The 26,130-nt window shown below is 37.9% G+C and overlaps 1 protein-coding gene and 1 pseudogene across 1 annotated transcript in view; both read right to left on the bottom strand.

Moving 5' to 3' along the window:
- Window positions 1–26,130, bottom strand: part of LRRTM4 (leucine rich repeat transmembrane neuronal 4) — a 998,210-nt gene that overhangs the window by 834,631 nt on the left and 137,449 nt on the right. The gene's annotated exons all lie outside the window — the stretch shown is intronic.
- Window positions 6,247–6,993, bottom strand: LOC113901339 (annotated as a pseudogene).

Below are 26,130 nucleotides of genomic sequence, written 5' to 3'. Positions count from 1 at the left end.
TGTAGGCTCACATATATGAGTGTCTATTTCTCCACATTCAAAAAATTATCAACTCCAATTAGGAAATATATTTCCCATAAATCTTTCCATTTTAAAAATCAGTTTTCAGCATTGATGTTTTCTATTCTCATCCTTTAATCTCACTTCCTAGTGAAAATGATTTTTTCTTATCCATGTTTAATAAGAGTATGTCCTCTGCCATACTCATGATATCTTTTCATGATGGATTCTAATCTCACAGAAGTAGAATATTTGCCCTTACATCTGCTACTGAAATTTATCTTTTAATTTAGCATTTCTTTGTTAATAGCTCAATATCTATCATGGTTTGAACTATTTTCCAGACATAATTTTTCATAGACCAAATTATATCAGTCATAAATCCCAATTTGAAATATGTTATTAAAAGATGCTGCTACTAATTAGGACTTTCTTTCATCTGTTAAGTTTAGAATTCAAATCCATAAGAGATATAATATAAAATCAATATTCAATTTGCTGAAATTATGTTCACAAATATTTCTCATTGTGTGTTTTCTCATAAAAATAAGTAATTGCAGCAACTGAGCCACTGACTGCTTTGTTCATCAAATTACCTGTGAGCCCTGCGTGTCTCCAGAAGCCTCCCAATCCTCTTGTCAGGGTTAGGTGTTCCTCTTCTGTCAATCTCATTCCCCATGTGGTCCTTGTCACTCTAAATTATAATTGCTTTTTTACTTCTCTGTATCCCCCATTAGACTAACGCTGTTCAAAAGAAGAAATTATGCCTGTTAAATCCCAAGTGTCTGATACAAGTGTTACAGTTTCTGTTTAATAAATGCTTTCATGAAAAAAATTAGTATCAATTAAAGTCAATTAGGAAATTAGGAAAATATGTAATGAATTGCATGTGCATGTTCTGCTGTTTTCTGGTACTAATGATTCACATTTTATGAGAAAATGAGAAAATATTATAATTTAACCAATTTTATGGGGGAAAATATAGCTGTTTTCATCTAATCATACAAATAACATTCTTCCACTGAGAGTGTGTTTGTGTGTTTTTTTAAAGAACATTGACTCCTACCTTGTGGAATTTCTTCAAGTTAGTTAATGGTAGAAAAAAATGAACACAATAATATTTTGTCCTCACAGGATTACATTGAAAATTAAATATAGTATATACATAAGAGTATCTGATACAAAGTAGCATTTAAACATTTGGAGACTTTTTTATTTATTTGTCTTTTAGGTTGTATATTTGTTTGTGTGTGTGTGTGTGTGAGCATGTGCATGCATGTTTTTACTTCTTTTAGAAGAGGTGTAAAACAAAAAAGATAAATAATTGACAGATTTTCTTTAATAAGGAATGTCAGTTCTCAGCCTTTTTCTTTTAAAAAATAAAAACCTTTTTTTTTTTAAAGTAGAAGAGTCCTATTTTTGGTTTTAACTTATCTGCCCTAAGTTGATATTAAAATTGACTGGAAAGTTAAAGGAACGATGCTAATCAAACCCACAGAGAAAATGAAAGGCAGTTGTAACCTCCTACTGGAGCACTTCTCTGGTGGCCATCTTGCCCCTCTTTGTCCCACTTAAACTTATGACAAGGGAGCAGAAAATGTTCATTAACAAAGAAACCTTGGCTTAGCTTTGAAAGAAAACTGCTTGGATTAATTTACCTGTCAATGCTAAACTTGTCCCACAAATCATTATATTATATTATATTATATTATATATATATATATAAACAAACATATGTATATATATATATAATATATAAACAAACATCATAGATTTTAAAAGATACTATAAAGAACAATTTACAAATAAATATTTTCTAAAATTCAGGACTATATTCAATAGAATAGAAATCACCAGAAACTCTTCATGTCAGATATAACTGGGGTTTTAGGTTTGGAGAAATGGGGCCAGCCTCATAAGCGGGGAACCAGTTTTGTTGTGATTTTAGAGGTCTATTTTAAAGACCTCCCTGTCCTGAAATAGCTCCCATGCTGGTACTTGAAACCCCTATTAGATATCTTAAGCCCTAAAGATTTTGGTCCTCACATTTTCCTATTAAATTGAAATTGCTTTACAAGATGTAACACCATAGGAAGCATCAGCTAACACCTGATCAGGAATTGCTTTCCAATCTGGCACACAGCTAATTAAGTGGGATAGTCCCTATGGGAAAGTATATTGAAAATAGGGTGCCATAAGGAGTAGAAGAATACTAACTGAGAAGAAGGAAGCTAAAGAAAATTTGGGGAAATTGAAATTTACTCTGCTACTGCTACTGCTAAGTCACTTCAGTCATGTCCGACTCTGTGCGACCCCACAGACGGCAGCCCACCGGGCTCCCCCGTCCCTGGGATTCTCCAGGCAAGAACACTGGAGTGGGTTGACATTTCCTTCTCCAGTGCGTGAAAGTGAAAAGTGAAAGTGAAGGCGCTCAGTTGTGTCTGACTCTTCGCGATCCCATGGACTGCAGCCTACCAGGCTCCTCTGTCCATGGGATTTTCCAGGCAAGAGTACTGGAGTGGGGGATACATATATTGGAAATCAACAGCATTTTCTTTCTCACTCACTAAAGTACTGATATTTAGTCAGGGACATATATCAGAACGATCTGGGGGTATTAAACAATGTTTTAATTCAGCCAGTTAGTTGAATACATTAGAATCTATGGTGGATAAAACTGGACTGTCCAGGTCTGCATATTCAAAATCACTCCAGATCATTCTGTTATATACACCATTGCCATAAGAAGTCAGCAAGGTAACAACTTTGGGCACAGTTTCATTCAACAAACATTCATTGGAAATTTACACATAGAAGAAACAATGTTGAGGTAATATGAATGTAACTGGTAAAAAAATATGAGTTTTATTTTTAAGGAGATCATAATCTATCAGGAATAATAAATAATGAGCATTAGACATGCAAGGCATAATTTAGCTCAATTCAGTTGCTCAGTCGTGTCTGACACTTTGCAATCCCATGTACTGCAGCATGACAGCCCTCTCTGTCCACCACCAACTCCTGGAGTTTACTCAAACTCATGTCCATTGAGTCGGTGAAGCCATCCAACCATCTCATCCTCTGTTTTCCCCTTCTCCTCCCACCTTCAATCTTTCCCAGCATAAGGGTCTTTTCAAATGAGTCAGAGAATTTGAAACTCAATGAGTATTGGAGTTTCAGCTTCAGCATCACTCCTTCCAATGAATATTCAGGACTAATTTTCTTTAGGATGGACTGGCTGGATCTCCTTGCAGTCCAAGGGACTCTCAAAAGTCTTCTCCAACACCACAGTTCAAAAGCATCAATTTTTCAGCCCTTAGCTTTCTTCATGGTCCAACTCTCACATCCATACATGACTACTGGAAAAACCAGAGCTTTGACTAGATGGACCTTTGTTGACAAAGTAATGTCTTCTGCTGTTTAATATGCTGTCTAGGTTGGTCATAACTTTTCTTACAAGGAGCAAGCATTTTTTAATTTCAAGGCTGAAGTCACCATCTGCAGTGATTTTGGAGCCAAAAAATAAAATAAAATCTGTCACTGTTTCCACTGTTTCTCCATCTATTTGCCATGAAGTAATGGGCCCAGATGCCATGATCTTTTCTGAATGTTGAGTTTTATGCCAACTTTTTCACTCTCCTCTTTCACTTTCATCAAGAGACTCTTTAATTTTTCATTGTTTTCTGCCATAAGGGTGGTGTCATCTGCATATCTGAGGTTATTGATATTTCTCCTGGCAATCTTGATTCCAGCTTGTGTTTCATTCAGTCCAGCATTTCTCATGATTCACTATGCACATACATTAAATAAGCAGAGTGACAATATACAGCCTTGATGTACTCCTTTCCCTATTTGTAACCAGTCTGTTGTTCCATGTCCAAATCTATCTGTTGCATCTTGACCTGCACATAGATTTCTCAGGAGGCAGGTCAGGTGGTCTGGTATTCCCATCTCTTTCAGAATTTTCCACAGTTTGTTGTGATCCACATAGTCAAAGGCTTTGGCATAGTCAATAAAGCAGAAATAGATGTTTTTCTGGAACTCTCTTCCTTTTTTTGATGATCCAACGGATGTTGGCAATCTGATATCTGGTTCCTCTGCCTTTTCTAAAACCAGGTTGAACATCTGAAAGTTCATGGTTCACGTATTGCTGAAGCCTGGCTTGGAGAATTTTGAACAGTACTTTGCTAGCTTGTGAGATGAGCGCAATTGTGTGGTAGTTTGAGCATTCCTTGGCACTGCCTTTCTTTGGGATTGAAATGAAAATTGACCTTTTCCAGTCCTGTGGCCACGGCTGAGTTTTCCAAATGTGCTGGCGTATTGTGTGCAGCACTTTCACAACATCATCTTTTAGGATTTGAAATTCAACTGGAATTCCATCACCTCTACTAGCTTTGTTCGTAGTGATGCTTCCTGAGGCCCACAAGACTTCACATTCCAGGATGTCTGGCTCTAGATGAGAGATCACACCAGTGTGATTATCTGGGTGTGAACACCTTTTTTTTTTTAATATAGTCCTTCTGTGTATTCTTGCTACCTCTTCTTAATATCTTCTGCTTCTGTTAGGTCCATACCATTTCTGTCCTTTATTGTACCCATCTTTGTATGAAAAGTTCCCTTGGTATCTCTAATTTTCTTGAAGAGCTCTCTAGTCTTTCCCATTTTATTGTTCTCCTCTGTTTCTTTGCATTGATCACTGAGAAAGACTTTCTTATCTCTCCTTGCTATTCTTTGGAACTCTGCATTCAAATGGGTTTATCTTTCCTTTTCTCTATTGCCTTTTGCTTCTCTTCTTTTCACAGCTATTTGTAAGGCCTCCTCAGACAACCATTTTGCCTTTTTGCATTTCTTTTTCTTGGGGGTAGTCTTGATCCCTGCCTCCATACAGTGTCAGGAACTTCTGTCCATAGTTCTTCAGGCACTCTATCAGATCTAATCCCTTGAATTTGTCACTTCCAATGTATAATCATAAGGGATTTGATTTATGTTCTACCTAAATGGTCTAGTGGTTTTCCCCACTTTCTTCAATTTAAGTCTGAATTTGTCAATAAGAAGTTCATGGTCTGAGACACAGTCAGCTCCTGGTCTTGTTTTTGCTGACTGTGTAGAGCTTCTCCATATTTGGCTGCAAAGAATGTAATCAATCTGATTTTGGTATTGAGCATTTGGTGATGTCTATGTGTAGTGTCTTCTCTTGTGTTATTGGAAGAGGATATTTGCTATGACCAGTGTTTTCTCTTGGCAAAACTGTGTTAACTTTTGCCCTTCTTCATTCTATACTCCTTGGCGAAATTTGCTTGCTACTCTAGGTAGTTCTTGACTCCCTACTTTTGGTTTCCATTCCCCATTATCTATTAAATATAAAATTTTTGCAATGCGGAGGAAATGCATTACTTTTGTAGAGGACATTCAGTAAAGGCTTCCTGGAACACACGTCCAGCTCTCTTCCTGATTTCCCTTACCTTTCCCTGATCTCTCACAAAGGACTCTCACAGTGATCTAAACCATAGCCTCAGTCTCCTTTGTGTCTCTTTTGTGTTTGGCTTAACATCACATGTATCCTCAGCAAAATATTGGGGTGGGATGTGACCCTAGATTCTAGTCATTTTCCTTTATACTTTTTTGTGGGATAGGGTACACAAGCATTTGATCCAGGATCTTGGATTTTTTTTTTCTTTTTTAAATCATTTTATTGTTTATACCATATTCATATTTGAATTAGCAGAACTGTTCCCATGACAGACCAGAGACCTATTATTTAAAGAAAAATAGATGAAGGTTTTCATAAAGCTTGAGGAGAGAAATTCCACAATAACTAACACAAGAATGGCTGTAGCAATCTCAGACAATGGTGCCAAGGTGTGTGAACAGATAGGAACAAAGGGTGCGCCAGCAGCAGCTGGTCTACGTATGTTGGCCTGAGAACACTGCTGCTTCCTAAAAGGGATTTCTTAGTATGTTTGGTAAGGGGATCACTTGTAACAGACATATAAGTGAGGTAGGGTGACACTTGTGCAGAATAAATTCTACAAGTTCCTGGGCAGGTTTTACAAATTTCATTGGTGATTAATAGTTGTTTAATTATGACTCTTCAAAGGCAGATCCCATAAACAGACATCCAGGGACATTTAACAACTGGTGAAATTCTGAAGCCAAAAAAATAAATAGCCACACATACTAAACCTACACACCATGAATTAAAATGGTGCCATGTTAGGCCTTCTGGAAGAACCAGAGCAGGAAATGTTATTCAAACAGAAGATCTTCGTCTTTCTCTTGAGCCAGGAGATTAGCAGGCTCTGTCACTTCTCAAGCTGCCCTCCTTTGCTCTAAGTCCTTATCAGATTTTTCCTTGAGAATCTTTTTATTCTCCTGTATTTTTTTTAACCTGTAGAACTCTTCTCACTCTCTCTCGTTCAGCTCTGTGCTGATATAGAAAAGGGTAGTTTCAATCCAGGGAATGATGACATGTTCAATGGCATTTACACGCCTGTTGATTATCTTAATAGCTTTATCCAAAGTAACAAAGGAAGTCTGCAGCGAAGCCAGTTCCACCAGTAATTCCACTGCTTTGGCATAATTCCTCTTCAGTTTAGTCAAACTGTTTCCCACCTCGGGCTAAACCAGTCAGTTCGTAACTGTCAGTTCCTTCATGGTAATATTCAAACACTGGCAAAGGAACACCTGTTACATTATCTTTCTTCGTTCTAATCTTCACTTGGGCTCCATTTACATTTTGGATAACTGGGGTGCTTAAGTCCCTCGCTGTGAACTTGGCCTCAGAAAGTGAAAAGGCAGCTTCTCTCATCACTTCACCCATCTACATTTTAGTCTCTATTATTATCTTCTTAAGGATCTGTCGAAAGAGTTAAGGCATTAGATTTCTTCTTTCTTCATGAAGTTTCCACCTATCTGTGCTCCTTTTAACAGAGCCTTCATGATGGTCTGTGCCACTCAAGAGGGAAAGATTTCAGTTCAGTCTTTGCTTGACATTCTGAGAAGGGCTGGCTTGGGTCCCTGGCTGGGTAACCGTGGCTGCAACAACCCAACCACTGAGTCTTTCTGAACCTGAGTCAGCTGCTTGTGTCATATGACTCTCTCACGATGCTAAGAGGCAGCCAGGATATGCCGTCTTCACTTCTGTTTCCTCTTGGTACCGATCAGATCTTGAGTTTCTACTGCAGCACTTACACCCTACACCAGTGTGTTTACTTAGCCAACATACAGAAGGCTCCCTATGGTGGAAAGCAGTATGCTGGGCTCTGAAAAACAGGAATGTATAAAACCCCATCCTTATCCTTGGGGAACGCATGACCTACTGATAATGGGATGTAGGTTTTAGATTCTGAGTTCATACTGTCCCCTTGCTTGTCTCACTTTAAGAGTGAACTTCTGTGACATCAGCCCAGTCACCTGTCCCAATCTTAGTCTTCCCACAGGCATAACTGTGGGCCTTGGAGTAGATTCTTTAAGGACTAATCATTTATTCCTAAATTTTACTGGCTACAGTTCTGTTTCACTTTGGCATTATTTATGGAGACCTCTAAGTACTCCCCATGCAAATATCTCCTCAGTGTGAATAAATACAGGTGGATCAGTGGAGTAGACAAGGATCACAGACGTCTAGAGTATCTGAAGGCAACATTTTAGTTTGCGGTATAGCCAAGATTCTAGCAGGATGTCATTTGGAAGAAATTAGTTTATCTCTGAACAAAGGCTAGAAGACAGTGGAAGAAAAGTATCTCTCTTAATATGTTCCACTCCTGAATTTTCCCCAAATCTCTACAGTATACTACAGTTGTATCTGTTTACCTACACTGCAAATGCTCTATATTTGCAAGCATTTTGCAAGCAGCTATGAGTGTTTAATTTTGGGATAATGCCTTCTCGATGTGCTAACCCCAAGAGTATTTTGAACAGACTAAATGTGAATTATGGTTGTAAAAAGAAAATTTGGCTACTTCAAATCATGTCTGTCTGTAGTTGAAGACATGACATTGTTGAAACTCAAGGTCATATCTGTGCAATGAAAGCCCATAAGGGTATCTTTGGCAGCAGGACTATCAAGGGAGATGTGGGTAATAATTAATCAGAAACTGCCATCATTAATTATATACAATTTTGCAAATTGTTCTACATTTTATCATCACAGTATGGCAGAGATATATTTATATAAAATGTTAAAATATCTTGATTTAACTTTTTGCCATCTAATTTCTGTACCTCAATTTCATTGTCAGTAAGAATAAAATAAGTAATGCTCCTTTTTGAGCTATGAAAGATATCCTCTTACATTTGCTTATTAATGTACTACTTAATAAGTATTTTAACATACATTGTGTCTATTGAAACTCACAACTGCATTTTTTAACCAAACAGGGGAGATTTGTCCTTTTTCTTTTTTTGGGTAGTCAGTTTCTCAACTGCAAAGGTGACTAACCAACAAAGTGCAGTTGCTTAGTGGCAAGATTATTGACTCAAATATTGGTTTTATACTTCTTAATTCACTATTTGCACCATTAATGATTATCTTGCTTGTCATTAGAGGAAATCTTGACCCAAACTATAATAAACTGAAGTGAAATTGCTTGGTTAAATAGACCTGAAAAGAATATGGTTAATTCTGGCTTTACCTGCAGTAGCTTAAACCAGGTAATGGAGATCCCTATCTTACGACCCTTTCCTCTGTTTCATCATCAAGTTGATTTTCTTCAGGATAACCAATTGACTTGAGCAGTTCCAGTCTCCTAAACTGGCACTACTCATTCCAAAGACAATGAAAAGTTTTCCTTTTCAGAAGTCCCAGCAAATGTATTCTTTGATCAATTCTGTTCTGTGTTACTGAACCCAATTATTGCAGAGTGTGAGATGGATAATCCAATTGGTTTAAACCAATACATCTGTTGGATAAAATTCTATTCACAGATGAGAACTAGAGGCATGATTTGTCACAGGAAGTTCAGGAAATTGTTTCCAGTGTGGGAGAATCGATGTTGAGAAGGAAAATCCTTCTGTAGGGTTCTCCGTCATCTAACCCTCCTCCCGCAGACAATGTCAACTATTACCTCCTGGAACGAAATCATGCATTTATGTGAATCCATGTTTTAAACACCAGGCAAACATCAATAACATCTCTTGTCTAGTTATGCTGTTAGTTCCCTCAGAAACATCCCCAATTATGTGGATGGCTGGGAGTTCTTTACCCTAACTTGTTCACCAGAAGTCAGTGAGACTTTCCTCCAAGCAAGTTTACCACAATGTTTAATTATATGTTCAATTATATGTTTAATTATAAAATAAAAAAGAGGATACATTTGCAATACTTCTGAGTGACAAGATTCTTAAATGTTGGGAGAAGATTAGATTGCTATCTGAAATAAAATTTTTAAATTTTCTAATTCCATCTGATTACGTCTGTTTCTTTCTTTCACCTTCTTTCCTTTCTTCTCATCTTCCTCTTCTTTTTTTTAAAGTCTTTTCCTATCATCCTTCCATCAAACAAACGGATATTGAAGGTTTTCTAGGTGTGAGGAACTGGACTATAGCACAGCTGAGAAAACAAAGATAGAGTCAGAACTTTACCTTTAAGGGCAAACAAACAAATGCACAGATAATTAAAATTTAGTCAGACACATACTATGAAAAGAGATGGTGAGTATATGGACAGCCTCTCTACTCTCTCCGACTGACCTACCCAAGGAAGCCTTCTCTTGTTTGTGTTCCTATCTTTGTCTGATCAGTGTTCTTTCTGTGTTCCCAAAGAGCCCTGATCATTCTTCACTTTATCTCAGTGTGTTTTAATTTTCTCCTTTTCTTGGCCAATGGTAGCCCTATCAGGACTAAAACCAAGTAGAGACCATGAACTCCATAAGGACAGATTCCCAAGCATAATTTGGCATCAGTAAAGGATGCATATTTTTCCAAAATTTCTCATAGTAATTAGGGATTGTTCTGATCCAATCATGCTTTCTCAGAAGACAGACTATTATTAGGGGAGGAACAAGTGTGAAGTGAGCAGTCTAGCATTCATGCCCCAAAATTTATGGTCATTGACTGATGATTTGTGAACAAAACACTAGCCCTCCATGCACACACTTTATACATTTCTCCCCTTCACACATACACAGTACCAGTAATTCATTTCTAATACATGAGCTACCTGGCTAGAAAGTCAAACATCAAAACATCAAACCTAAAATCAAAGATGAGAAAATTGCTGAGAGGGTAGCTACCAATTGTATCACCATAAATCAAGAGGTAACTGTTTGAGATGGTGAATACGTTAATTACATAACTGTGGTGATCTTTTCACAATGTATACATATATTAAATATGAAATTATATGCTTTAAAATAAGCAATTCTATTTGTCAGTTTTACTTCAAAAAAAGCTGAGGAAAAAAAGATGCAGTTTGACTATTTTCAATGGCTTTCTTTTTTCACATACAATATGGAGTTAGATAAAATAATCTCTAAAGCCCTATTGAAATCTAATCATTCTATACGAGGTTTAGAAAGATTTAATGGTAGCAATTTAGGAAGGAGTGAATATTGATCATGGTTCTAAATTGTACTGACCTGTTTTCGTTTCAGTATACTGCAAATCAGAGTCACTGTAAAATCACTAAAGAAGACATAAATAAGTTTGCCCGTTTTATTCAAATGTTTGATACATGTTTTCTTTCTGAGGAAATACTTTTTTTTCTCTAAAAAAGTATTGTATTTCCTAATCATATTCCTGTACACAATACTTATAATGGAATAATTGCCATATTTTAGCTATAGTTAATATACTTTGCTTAGAGAAATGTATTTCTTCATGTGAATACTTATTCACTTTTACTGAATTAAAGATTACCCTCTTTAATGTACATGCCTGTTGAAAATGTATTTTCCTTTTTATGAGTTGCAAGAATACTAATGTATTCTTCCTTAAATTTACTCTTTCTCAGTTGTACAGTCATCAAGATTTTTTGATGGTTTGAGATTTATCCTTATGACCCTCTTAAATTCCAAGTGTTAACCATTTTGACTCACATTTACTTCTTCCAAAATACCACATCCCCTTGTCTCCCTCTGAGAACAACTTTTGTACATACTACTCTGTCTGCATAAAACATTCTATCTCCCCACTTATTTGCTGCTTGAATTTCTTTTCAACATTGAGAGTCATCATAAGTACTACTGCTACTGAAAAGTACTACTTCTTCCAGGATTCTCCCATAGAATCCCTTTTATTAATACAGATGTCTCTTAGGAACTTTCCATAGTACCTTGCTTTTCTCTCAACATTTTGTATTGTGATTATCTATTTATTTGTATGTACCTTCTTGGCCTGAAATCTGATTCCATGAGATCAAACACGGTGTCTGTCTCACAGACTTCAGCACAGTGCTTGGTACATGATAGGTACTTGCTGGGTATTTGTGATATATATAAATAAATGAATGTCATTGACTAAATGCTAGTTAACCCAGCACACCCAAACATGATTGATTTATTCTTGATTAGTAGATTATGATTGAAATTCTCTATGTGTGTGTGCATGCCCAGTCATGTCAGACTTTTTGTGACCCTATGGACTGTAGCCAGTGAGGCGCCTCAGTCATCTTGATTTTCCAGGCAAGAATACTGGAATGGGTTTCCATTTTTTCCTCCAGGGGATCTTCCTGATCTGGGGATCTAACTTGTGTCTTCTGAGTCTCTTGCATTGGCAGGCAGATTCTTTTCCACAGAGCCGTCTAGGGAAGCTTAAAATCCTCTATAGGAAAAATATATAATTTCCTAATATTTCTCTTAATTTATACTTTAGAATCAAGGCATGTTATGAGAATGTACAAATATTTTCTCTCCATAGTCCATATCACATCTATTTTTTCTTTAAAATAAAATATGGTTTGTGCTTTTCCCTTTGTGCATTGAGTCCATTTTCCAACATGCAATAATACAGAAGGATAATATTTCCTTCATTTTGTTCTCTAAATCTTGAGAACTTTCAAATCATGACTGCAAAATTCATGACTAATAGTTAACAGCTGATAAATAATTCACCTTCATAAAATTTGTAAGCCTATGATGGTCCTACAAAAGAGCAAGTCTGATGTTATCACACTTTTTGTATTTTAGTAACAAATATTATCCTGTGGTCTCTTACAGATTATTCAGCCCATCTACATTTTTTTTTCTGAAGTAAATATATGCAGGGTATGCACACAAACATTTGTTTTTATGGGTTGCTACTGAATGAATGCCTTTGTTTTGTTCACAAATATAGCTCACATTTTACAAAGGCTTATCATTGTAAAAACATAGAAATGGCTACAACTTGATTCTCAAAAATAAAAAAATTCATATTTTCTGAACTTCTGTTAAAATGAACACACAAAAAATTACTATCATCAAAAGATTTTTCTTACTATGGACATTTATTAATGGAATCTTAGTAAAAACATACCACTTCTATAGCTTAGAACTAGACTCCCTGGGTTTAGTAAAAAGAACTCCTTTCTGTAAGGAAAACTAAAGGAACTGAGTTAAAGAAAAAAAATGAGATATAAAGATAACTAAATAAATTAAACTTTGAAATAATGAGATATTAAAATACTATACTATTTTATTTTCATTAGATCTAGTTATTTAAAAACATCAAAAACCTTAACATATGAGGTTTTTTTTTTAAACTATTAGACCTCTTCATTTAATAATTTAATAATAAGCAGAAATTATCATGGTATTCTCAGTCATGTGTTCATTCAGCATGTAATTTTTGAGTACCTTCTCTGGTAATGAAGATGCTAGAGATAGATCAGTGAACAAAAATAGCAAACCTACAATATCTACTTTTTCCCTTTAGTCATAGCATTTATCAGACATTTATTTTGTATATAGATTTTCTTACACTTTTACATTAAAAATAGCCTTCTCTTTTTAAAGGATGCAATCTGTTTATAGGACATATGTTAAATTAAACTTAACCTTAAAATTGCTTTCCAATATCCATTAGGTGCAACAAATACTGTTTGATTTCACTTGTATGAGTCACCTAGAATAGTCGGATTCATAGACTCAGAAAGTACATCGGTAGATGCCAGGGGCCTAAGAATGGAGGAGGTGGGGAGAAGGAGTAGGGAGTTGGTGTTTACTGGGAACAGAGTTTCTGTTTAAGAAGGTGGAAAATTCAGGATATGGATGATAGTGAGAGTTGCACAACAATGTGAATGTACTTAGTGCCACTGAACTGCACAGTTAAATATGTTAAAACAGTATGTTTCATATTATGCGATTTTGCCACAATAAAAGAAATTTTTAAAGTGAGAAACCTGTAATATTTATTTTACATAGAGTCAACACAATGCAAACACAATGAAAATGCATTCCTGATTATTTTTATGCTATGGTAATGTTTTATGAGGGGAAGGGGAGCATCACACACTAATTATTATATTTTATTATTTTCAAAACAGAATTCAGAGCTTTCAGGAAAGCATGATAGTAACTAACATCAGATGTGCTTTCTTTTGCCTAATAAATTATAGTAAATGTGTGGTTAAAAAAAAAATAAAAGCCCTTCCCTGCCAAACTTAATGTTTTACATTTCTTGAAAGGCAGAATCAAAAATATTTTCTAAAATCAATGCAAATTAATTTTTAAATTTTCAGTATTTCATAAAATTTTACTTTTCTTAAAAAAAGTATTTATATTAAATTTCCTTTTGCAAATAGCCTGCTAAATATGTTTTTGCTCTCTAAGATGTCTCTATAAACAGATGTCTTTTAATCAGTGAGCAAAGAATTTGAAAACATGTTAAGAAATTAACTATTTTGAGAAATCACATAGCGATAACTTACTCTTGCAGTATATGCTTTTGCATTTACTTTACATTTTTAATTGAATTGTATCTGATTTATAATATTATATTAATTTCAGATATACAATGTAGTAATTCAATTTTTGTAGATTATGCTTTATTTAAAATTACTATAAAATATAAGCTATGTTCCCTGTGCTATACAATGTATTCTTGTGCATACTTGTGTGCCAAGTCACTTCAGTTGTGTCGACTCTTTGCAACCCTATGAACTGTAGCCTACCAGAATCCTCTGTCCATGGGATTCTCTAGACAAGAATACTGGAGTGGGTTCCCATGCCCTCCTCTAAGGGATCTTCCCAGCCCAGGGATCAAACCCGTGTTTCTTATGTCTTCAGCATTGACAGACACGTTCTTTACCACTAGCACCATCTGGAAAGCTTGTAGATTATTTATTTTATACATGGTATAAATTATTTATTTTATGCATAGTACATATGTAGTAGTTTGTCCTTTTACTCCCCTGCCTCTATTTTGCCCTTCTCCCTTCTCTGTTGTCAATGGTAACTACTAGTTTATTCTCTAAATCTATGAGTCTGTTTTGTTATATATTTTTGTTTTCTTTTTAATTCCACATATAAACAATAATATACATTATTTGTCTTTCTGTAACTTATTTCTGGCATATTTTAATTTAATAAAATTTTTGCCTTATACACACCCCTGGTAGCTCAGAGGGTAAAGCATCTGCTTGTATTGTGGAAGACCTGGATTCTATCCCTGGGTCGGGAAGATCCCCTGGAGAAGGAAATGGCAACCCACTCTAGTACTCTTGCCTGGAAAATCCCATGGATGGAGAAGCCTGGTAGGCTATAGTCCATGGGGTCGCAAAGAGTCAGACATGACTGAGCGACTTCACTTTTGCCTTATAAATATTTGAGTGCCAGAATTACTATACTGTTGTTTGTTTAACCAAGAAATCAGTATTTTAAAGTATTTTCTTAAGTTTTCATTTTAGAATGAAACACAAATAATATACCTCTTTGAAATAATATGATTGAAAGTTGGGATATTCTTATTCAGAGTCCTTTATGTGCATTTCACATGCTCACTTTGTGGCTCACATTTTATTAAAAGTAGATGAGAGAATCAAGTAAAAGTCTATATCCTAAATAGAACCACCTTCAGACCTCAGTTTTAAAAACTGCATTTCTATGGCTTACTCACTTTTTTCAGTTTCACAACTTTGAGGAACAAGAAATTCTAAGAACACACAGTTTTCAAGTCAGTACCAATGAGGATCATGGAAATCTATCATACTTATCATTAGGTTTTTCCCTGGTTTTTACTGGAAAAAGTCACCAACAGTCCAAATGTATTAGACAAAACTAATTTCCATCAATTGATCCTAAAGGAAATAAACCCTGAATATTCATTGGAAGGACTGCTGCTGAGGCTGAAGCTCTAATACTTTGGCCACTTGATGTGAAGAGCCAAATTATTGGAGACACCCTGTTGCTGAGAAAGATTAAAAGCAAAAGGACAAGGGGGCAGCAGAGGATGAGATGTTAGGTAGCATCACTGACTTAAAGGACATGAATTTGAGGAAACTCTAGAAGATAGGGGGGCTTCCTAGGTGGCACAATGGAAAAGAATCAACTTGCCAACACAGGAGAAGAAAGAGTCACAGGTTTGGTCTCTGAGTTGGAAAGATTCCCTGGAGTAGGAAATGGTGACCCACTTGCCTGGAAAATTCCATGGACAGAGGAGCCTAGTGGACTAAAGTCCAAGGGGTCCCAAAGAGTTGGACATGACTGAACACACACACACAAACTAGGAGACAGCACCCAAGACGGCAGAGTAGAAGAATGTGAACTCAGCTCTTGTGGGAACACAAATTTGCAACTAACTGCTGAACAACCATCAATAGGAGAATGTCCGATCCCACCAAAAAATGATACCCCGAATCCAAGGGTAAAGGAGAAGCCCCAGCAAGATGGTATGATGGGTGAAATCCTGTTTAGACTCAAACCTTATACCTGTCAAAGATGCACAGAGGGCCCCCCAAAACCCTGTGGGCACCAGGACCCAGGGAAAGGAGCAGTGACTCACAAAAGAGGCTGAACCAGACCTGCCTTTGAGTGCTTGAGTGTCTCCTGTAGAGGCATGGGCCATCAATCACCTGCCATGAGGACAGGGGCTCTGGATGCACCAGACCTGGGAGGTGCAGTGTGTGGTATAAGTCTTCTTGGAGGAGGATGCCATTAACCCGACCATAGGCTGAGCAGATGACCCACAAATGGGAGAACAATTACAGCAAAGAAGTTCTTGCAATTTTGCAAAAGTTCTAGGGCCCACAACAGATTTCCCAACCTGAGGACATGCCAAAGGAACTGAGAACCCCCAGGGAATTTGACTTTGGAGGCCAAAGGACTTGATTACAGAACTTCCACAGGACTGGGGAAACTGACTCTTGCAGGGCACAAACAAAACCTTGTGCACACCAGGACCAAGGAGAAAGGAGAAGTGACCCCAAAAGAGTTTGAGCCAGACTTGCTCGGGAGTGTCCGGGAGTTTCCAGCAGAGGCATGGGTCTATAATCAGGGGCATTGAATACAACAGTCCTGGCAGCAGTGGTGTGCTGGGGTTACTCCTACCACAGATTGGCCTCAGGACAAACAACAAGAGGGAACACAGCCCCACCCATCAGCAGATAATTGAAATAAAGATTTAGTGAGCATGGCCCTGCTCACCAGAGCAAGCCCTTGTTTACCCCACAGCCAGTCCCTCCCATCAGGAAGCTTCCACAAGCAGCTTATCCTCATCCATCAGAGGGAAGACAGAATGAAAACCACAATCACAGGAAACTAGCCAAACTGCTCATATAGATCACAGCTCTGTCTGACTCAATGAAACTATGAGCCATGCCCCATTCAGTTCAGTTCACTTCAGTCACTCAGTCATGTCTGAGTCTTTGCAACCCCATGGACTGCAGCACGCCAGGCCTCCCTGTCCATCACCAACTCCCAGAGATTACTCAAACTCATGTCCATTGAGTCGGTGATGCCATCCAACCATCTCATCCTTTGTCATCCCCTTCTCATCCTTTGTCATCCCTTTCTCCTCTCACCTTCAGTCTTTCCCAGCCTCAGGGTCTTTTCAAATGAGTCAGCTCTTCCCATCAGGTGCAAGGTATTGGAGTTTCAGCTTCAGCATCAGTTTGTCCAATAAATATTCAGGACTGATTTCCTTTAGGATGGACTGGTTGGATCTCCTTGCAGTCCAAGGGACTCTCAAGAGTCTTCTCCAACACCACAGTTCAAAAGCATCAATTCTTCTGTGCTCAGCTTTCTTTATAGTCCAACTCTCACATTTCCTGTAGGGCCACCCAAGACAGACGGGTCATGGTGGACAGTTCTGAAAAAACATGGTCCACTGGAGAAGGAAATGGAAACCCACTTCAGCATAATTGCCTTGAGAAGCCCATGAATAGTATTAAAAGGCAAAAAGATATGACATTAGAAGAAGTCCCCAGGTCAATATGTGCCCAATATGCTACTGGAGAGAGGACAAATAGCTCCAGAAGGAATGAAGAGGCTGAGCCAAAGTGTAAACAACTCCTAGGTGTGGATGTGTCTGCTGGTTAAAAGTAAAGTCCAGTGCTATAAAGAACAATATTGTATAGGAACCTGGAATGTTAGGTCCACGAATCAAGGTAAATTGAAAGTGGTCAAATAGGAGAGGGCAAGAGTGAACATTGACATTTTAGGTAATGGACAGGAATGGGTGAATTTAATTCAGGTGACCACTGTGTCTACTACTGTGGGCAAGAATCACTTCAGTGAAATTGAGTAACCCTCATAGTCAACAAAGGAGTTGTTGCATCCAAAATGCAGTACTTGGGTGCAGTCTTAATAGTGAAGAATGATTGTGGTTAGTTTCCAAGGCAAACCATTCAGTATCATAGTAATCCAATTATATGCCCCAACCACTAATGCCAAAGAAGCTGAAGCTGAACAGTTCTATGAAGATCTACATGACCTTCTTGCCTTAACACTGAAAAAAATGTCCTTTTCATCATAGGGGATTGGAATAGAAAAGTAGACAGTCAAGAGATACCTGGAGTACCAGGTACAAAATGAAGAGAAAGCACTGGTCATAGCAAACACCCTCTTCCAACAACACAAAAGATGACTCTACACATGGACATCACAAGATGGCCAATACTGAAACCAGACTGATTATGTTCTTTGCAGCCAAAGATGGAGAAACTTTATACAGTCAGCAAAAACAAGACTGGGAACTGCCTGTGACTCAGATCATGATCTTCTTATTGCATAATTCTGACTTAAATTGATTAAAGTAGGGGAAAAAACTAGGCCATTCAGGTATGACCTAAATCAAATCTCTTACAATTATACAGTGGAAGTGACAAAAAGATACAAGGGATTAGATCTGATATACAGATGCCTGAAGAACTATGGTCAGAGGTTCACAACATTGTACAGGAGGTGGTGATCAAAACCATCCCCAAGAAAAAGAAACAAATAGGCAAAATGGTTGTCTGAGGAAGCCTTACAAATAGCTGATTAAAGAGAAACAAAAGACCAAGGAGAGGAAAGATATGTCCATCTGAATACAGAGTTCCAGAGAATAGCAAGGAGAGATAAGAAAGCCTTCCTCAGTGATCAATGCAAAGAAACACAGGAAAACTATAGAATGGGAAAGGCTAGAGAAATCTTCAAGAAAATCAGAGATGCCAAGTGAAAATTTCATGCAAAGATGAGCACAATAAAGGACAGAAACAGTAGGACATAAAAGAAGCAGAATATATTAAGAAGAGGTGACAAGAAAACACAGAAGAACTATACACAAGAGATTTTAATGACCCAGATAACCATGATGGTGTGATCACTCACCTAGAGTTAGACATCCTGGAGTGTGAAGTCAAGAGGGTCTTAGGAAGCATAACTGGGATCAAAGCTAGTAGAGGTGATGGAACTCCAGCTGAGCTATTTCATATCCTAAAATGTGATGCTGTGAAAGTGCTGTACTCAATATGCCTGCAAATTTGGAAAACTCAGCAGAAGCCACCGGACTGGAAAGGGTCAGTTTTCATCCCAATTCCAAAGAAGGGCAAAGGCAAACAATGTTCAAACTAACTCACAATTGCACTCATTTCATGCACTAGCGTAATAGTGCTCAAAATTCTCCAAGTTAGGCTTCAACAGTACATGAACTAAGAACTTCAAGATATTCAAGCTGGGTTTAGAAAAGGCAGAGGAACCAGAGATCAAATTGACAACATCCACTGGATCATCGAAAAAGCAAGAGAGTTTCAGAAAAAAGCATCTAATTCTGCTTCATTGACTGCGCTACAGCTTTTGAGTGTGGATCACAGCAAAGTGTGGAAAATTCTTCTTGAAATGGGAATACCAAACCACCTTACCTGCCTCCATAAGTGCCTGCATAAGTGACACCTTATGCAGGTCAAGAAGCAACAGTTAGAGCTGGACATGGAACAACAAACTTGGTCCAAATTGGGAAAGGAGTACATCAAGGCTGTATATTGTCACCCTGCTTATTTAACTTATATGCAGAGTAAATCATGAGAAATGCCAAGCCTGATGAAGCACAAGTGGGAATTAAGACTGAAGGGAGAAATATCAATAACCTCAGATATGCAGAAGACACCACCGTTACAGCAGAAATTGAAGAGGAACTAAAGAGCCTCTTGAAGAAGGTAAAAGAGGAGAGTTAAAAAGCTGGCTTAAAACTCAACACTCAATAAAACAAAGAAAATGGCATCTTGTCTCATCACTTCATTGCAAGAAGATGGAGAAACAATGGAAACAGTGACAGACTTTTATTTTTGGGGCTCCAAAATCACTGTGGATGGTGACTGCAGTCATGAAATTAAAAGACGCTTGCTCCTTGGAAGAAAAGCTATGACAAACCTTGACAGCATATTAAAAATTAGGGTCATTATTTTGCCAACAAAGGTCCATACAGTCAAAGCTATGATTTTTCCAGTAGTCATGTATGAATGTGAGAGTTGGAGAACACAGATGGCTGTGCCCCAAAGAACTGATGCTTTTGAACTGTGTTGGAGAAGATTCCTGAGAGTCCCTTGACTGCAAGGAATTCAATCCAGTCAGTCCTAAAGGAAATCAGTCTTGTATATTCATTGGAAAGACTGATGCTGACGCTGAAGCTCCAATACTTTGGCCACCTGATGTGAAAAGCCAACTCATTGGGAAAGATCCTGATGCTGGGAAAGATTGAAGGCAAGTGGAGAAGGGACAACAGAGGATGAGATGTTTGGATGACCTCACCGACTGATTAGACATAAGTTTGAGCAAGCTCTGGGAGATGGTGAAGGACAGGGAAGCCTGGCGAACTGCAGTCCATCTGGTTGAGAAGTCAGACACAAATTATCCACTGAACAGTAACAGTAGCAATTGCCATCAAGCATCCGTTGAAACCCTTGGCTGCCACTCTTTCAAAAGATATCCTTTGCATGACTTCTTGTTTTAGAGTATTTACTGTCATGATTCTATGGTAAATTGCTAAGGAATCCTTCCTCCCTAAGACCCATTCAGATTTTATCTGAATTCACTCCAGAGGAAGAGGTAAACATTCTTATTCTTATACCTTATCTCTTCTGACAACTGGTGAAATCAGAGAAAAAGATGCATGGATATACCATTTTCCCATAATACTAATTATATTAAAGATACCTGATGATTATCATTAAGTCAATCATTTAACAGTTATGAAGTTTGAAATGTATTTAGTTAAAGAAAAATTACGTTTACTAAAAGAAAAAAAATTATATGCTAAAACAAATTGAACATTTTTTCAATCATATAAACCAAGCTATATGTGATTTTGGCTCTTGAAAATGTTCTAATCATCCTTGCCCTTTCATTTATTTTCACTTTTGCCTATTCTTGACATAAGCTACATAGCAATTTCCACCCACTCACACCCCTGACTTCCTTTAAAACTGCTTCAAGGCATCTTTTCCAATAAATCTCCTGTTGAAATCTAAATTCATTCTGACCACTGCTATTTTGTATTTCCACAGAACTTTATATCAAAGTCAGAAAGAGGTTATCCCAAGCTTATTTTAATTATCTCTGTTTATATAATCATGTCTGAACTTCTAAGTATATAATAGACTCATGAAGGTCAGGAAGTCTCTTTCAATTCCATTATTTATCCAATTATACTTTGAACAGAATTGTATAAACACCAACAAGACAGCAAATAACTACTCAATTAACATACATTAAATTGTTAAACTCTCTCTTTTTAAGATAATGAAACAAGAACACAAGATGTGTGAAACATATTTTTAAAAATTGAGTTAGACTCTGACCCCCAGAACAGAATCAGGGAAGTAAAGTCAAAGAGGGGTTAGGGACTCTGACTTCTTCTGAGAAAAACAGGCCTAGGAGGACACAGTATCTACTCTGCTATATCCTGATAAGCTGACTTTACTAATACAAATAGCCCATACTGATAGGAGGGATCAGAGATGTGGAGGAATGGGGTCTGATGGATTACTATACACATGAATTCTTGGCACTGAGGTGTCCTTGTTTGTGTGAGCCAGTAGAGTGTATCTGCTGAGCACCAACTGGCCCAGTTTGGTGGGCCAAGTGCCCCTTCAACATTAGGGGGTGAATTGCACCTATCTAGATGTTGTGCTCAGAGAAGGCGATGGCACCCCACTCCAGTACTCTTGCCTGGAAAATTCCATGGAAGGAGGAGCCTGGTGGGCTGCAGTCTATGGGGTCACTAAGAGTCAGACATGACTGAGCGACTTCACTTTGACTTTCACTGTCATGCATTGGAGAAGGAAATGGCAACCCACTCCAGTGTTCTTGCCTGGAGAATCCCGGGGACGGGGGAGCCTGGTGGGCTGCTGTCTATGGGATCGCATAGAGTCAGACACGACTGAAGTGACTTAGCAGCAGCAGCAGCAGCAGATGTTGTGCTAACATATGGGGAACTATTGCTGATCTTGCCTTCCTGGCTACCCTTTTAAGTGAAAGTCACTCAGTCATGTCCAACTCTTTGTGACCCTATGGATTGTCCATGGAATTCTCCAGAGTGCAATACTGGAGTGGGTATTCTTTCCCTTCTCCAGGGGATCTTCCAAACCTAGGAATCGAACCCAGGTCTCCCGCACTGCAGGCACATTCTTTACCAGCTGACCCACAAGGGAAGCCCAAGAATACTGGAGTGGGTAGCCTATCCCTTCACAGCGGATCTTCCCAACCCAGGAATGGAATCAGGGTCTCCAGCATTGCCGGTGAATTTTTTACCAACTGAGCTTTCAGGGAAACCTGATAGAGCTATACATAAAAAGTATAGTTATTTCTCTATCATGCATCTGAAAAAGACCTACTTTTTCTTGGCAAAGACTAAGAACCAGGAGCCTCCCGTTATTTCTTAAGAGAAGACAGTTCTGAAGCCCATTTACTTTCAGCCCGCAAGAAAGAAAGCCCACAGAAAGTCTTCTGTGTATTCCTGCATGAATGACAACTTCTTAGTCCCTATTCTCAGAAGTTAATAATAAACACCCACTCACGCTGAGGAATGGTCTGTTGTGAAGGTATGTGTGTATGCACGCACACACTCAGTTCTGTTTGACTCTTTACAACCCCATGAAATGTAGCCTGCAAGGCTCCTCTGTCCATTGGATTCTCCAGGCAAGAATACTGGAGTGGGTTGCCATTTCCTACTCCATGGGGATCTTCCTGACCCAGGGATTGAACTGGCATCTCTTACGTCTCCTGCACTGGAGATGGATACTTTACCACTGAATCACCTGGGAAGCCCCCTCTAATATGAATGGGATAGTATAAATAGACAAAAGGAATTAACTCCTTATTTAAGGGACTCATTTATTTGAAAAATAGAGATCAACCTGACAAATTGCCATAGGTTATTTTCTCTGAAGGAGGTTTAATAGGAGAGAATTTTAGCCCCAAAGGGAAAAAAAAATTTATATTTCAAATTTTTAAGAGAATGCAAGAAGTTTATTACAAAAGAACTATCTGGGAAATATATACACATATCTATATGTATATATACATGTAGATATATTGTGCACAATTGTTTAGTTGCTGTCGTTTCTCTGTGTACACACATACATATCATTTCTACAATGTACATGTATGTACTGTGTACAGTTGGAGAAGGAAATGGCAACCCACTCCAGTACTCTTGCCATGAGATTTCCCATATATATCATCTGTACACACATGTATAACACAATATATAATTTGAAAAACCAAAGGAGAATGATAGCAGAATAGATAGTTTTGAAATAAAGTAATGGTCTAGAATACCAATAAGGATAATTACTTAACATTACTGTGATGGACTGAACTGTGCTGACCCCAAATTGGTATATTTATGCTTTAACCCTCACTGAGACTGAATTCAGAAATAGAGCTTTTCAAAGAGGTCACTAACGTTAAATGGGCTCCAAATACAATAATTAGTAGCCTTACAAGAAGAATAAAAGATCTCTCTTTCCATCATGATTGCCATCTATAACACAAGACGAGAGCCCTCACCTGATATCGATCCCTGATGGAGCTGAATCATGCTGGTATCCTGATCTTGGATGTCTAATCTCCAGAACCGTAAGAATATTAATTTCTGTTGTTTAAGCCACCCAGTGTATGGTATTTTGTTATGGAGGCTTAATCTAAGACAACTGAGCAAGTTTTTTTAAAAGCTGTAAAGTAAAACTGAAAGCTTATAAAAGAAAGAAAATATATCACTCTACTTTTTGGATTATAAAACTTCCAGAAGGAGCTGCTGCTGCTGCTGCTAAGTCACTTCAGTTGTGTCCGACTCTGTGTGACCCCATAGACGGCAGCCCACCACGCTCCCCCGTCCCTGGGATTCTCCAGGCAAGAACACTGGAATGGGTTGCCATTTCCTTCTCCAGTGCATGAAAGTGAAAAGTGAAAGTGAAATTGCTCAGTCATGTCCGACTCTTAGCGACCACACGGACTGCAGCCTACCAGGCTCCTCCGCCCATGGGATTTTCCAGGCAAGAGTACTGGAGTGGGTTGCCATTGCCTTCTCTGTCCAGAAGGAGAGAGAGGACCAAATGAAGAACACGATCTCAGACGGCTCATCCCCACAAATTAGTTTAATGGCATAGCAAACACGGACTTGCAGTGGAGAAGCCCTTAGGCATTAAGAAGAGGTACATAGCACCCCCATTCCAGCTATTCCTGTGTCAAAAGTCTCTTAGTTTAGGCTCTAAGAAATGTTTGCTGTTTATTAAAAAGGTAAGCAATGTGGATTTATGGAGTTCTCCAAACTGCTTTTGTGAGGTAGGGGCAATAGCATTGTTGGATATAGTATACCTAATGATTTTTGTTTTAAATCATTTAAATCACATTTAAATATGTGACTTAATCTGGTTGATTGAAATATTTTTGTTCAACCTTTTGATGATTTTGTACATTAAAATAAGAAAAATGCTATGTTTAAATATTAAAACACTCAGAAAGTTTTGATCAGGTTAGATGATGATTATTATTCATATCTAAGAAAATTTCTGTTTGATCACTGTAGCATATGTTTTTAGCTTATTTTGATAAAAAGAAGTTGAAGTAAGACCCTTGTTATCCTAACATTACTAAGTATTCTCTGCTCAAAAATTTCCGATGATTGCCAGTCATGTGCAGAGAAAGATACAAAGTCCTTCTATGACTCCTTGGCCCTGCACAAGCCAGTGCCCCGCTCAAGGTGTCTTTGACTTTATCTTTTCTTTCCATCTGTCTCAACCACGTGACTCCTATCCCATGACAGGTATGTGCCTGCCTCAAGCCTTTGAACTGGCTCTTCCAGAGCACAGACGTTATTCTCTAAGTCATACACATGACTTTGCACACAATCAGATTGTTAGATATGTCTGTACTATCCTGTTTCAGTTTAGACACATCTCCATAGATGTACTCTTTATCTCCTGCCCTGCTTTATTTGTACCAGCTTCCATTATACCATTTAATTTACTTACTAGGCCAATAGACTCTTAAAATGGCTCCTAGGATCCCAGCATTCTGATGTTCACTTACTTTTCATGTTTATTATTTATCTCTTCCAGTTATATAGTAAGTTCCATGAAGGCATGACATATTTTCTGTTTTTAGTTTGCTTTATTTACTGAGTACTTAGCATACTTTGTGTACAGGAAGCAAAAAAAAAATTTTTGTTGCATGAACTTACTGTCTATGCTGTGATTAGAAACATCTGAGCCCAAAATTAATAATGCCTCGTTGACAAAAAATCCCATATTTTGACATATGTTACATTTTGTTTGGGATCTATTACTAATTTATGAATATCCAAATTTTCCCCAATGTCCATTATGAACTTTATAGAACAAATACTGGTGAGCTTAAAAATTAAAAAAGCATGTAAGTTTAAAAAATGAAATTAAAAACCAAAACAGGAAAGCAAGGATGAATCACACTTATCCAGCTTCTTTCTCCCATACATGTACAGTAAAATAAAAGGAAAATATGATCAGTTACAGAAGGAACGTGGTCAGTAAACTATCATGCAGTAGTTTGTACTGTTGCCCTGTCTCCTATAAGGGAACATTTGGTAATGTCTGGAAACATTTTTGGTTGTCACAAATGAGGGAGAGGTGTTACTGGCATTGAATATGCCTGCAATGCAGAAGACCCAGGTTAGATCCGTGGGTTGGGAAGATCCCCTGGAGAAGGGAATGGCAACCCATCCCAATATTCTTGCCTGGAGAATTCCATGGATAGAGGAGCCTGGTGGGCTACAGTCTATGCAGTCACAGAGTCGGACACAACTTAGAGACTAACACATAACAACAATGGGTAGATGCTAGGGCTGCTGTTAAACAGCATTCAGTGCACAAAACACACAACGAAGAATTACATGAACCAAGAAGTCAATAGTACTTGGGATGAGATGCCCTTGTATGACAGAATGAAGGTAGTTCCATATTATAGGACAGCCGCACATATGAATCTTACAGTAGAGCTCAAACCAGCAATTTTTCAACAAGCATCAAACATTAACAGAGACACCTTCAAATGAACTGGGCCATTCAGGGAAGATGCATGGCGACATCAGAGGTGCTTGGTGCTCCACATGCACAGCTACTCTCACTTGTGTGTTCCTCCTCAAGTTTGGGTTCCTGGAATTGTTACTCCACTTCTCTTGGTTTCCAAAATGTTAGTCCACAGTAGGTTTGCTTCAGATTTTGATTAATCTTTAAAATAATTATATTAAATTGTTACTTTC

Source organism: Bos indicus x Bos taurus, chromosome 11 (genome assembly GCF_003369695.1).
Source record: "Bos indicus x Bos taurus breed Angus x Brahman F1 hybrid chromosome 11, Bos_hybrid_MaternalHap_v2.0, whole genome shotgun sequence".
Taxonomy (NCBI): Eukaryota; Metazoa; Chordata; class Mammalia; order Artiodactyla; family Bovidae; genus Bos; species Bos indicus x Bos taurus.
This window is presented reverse-complemented; position numbering and strand designations above follow the sequence as displayed.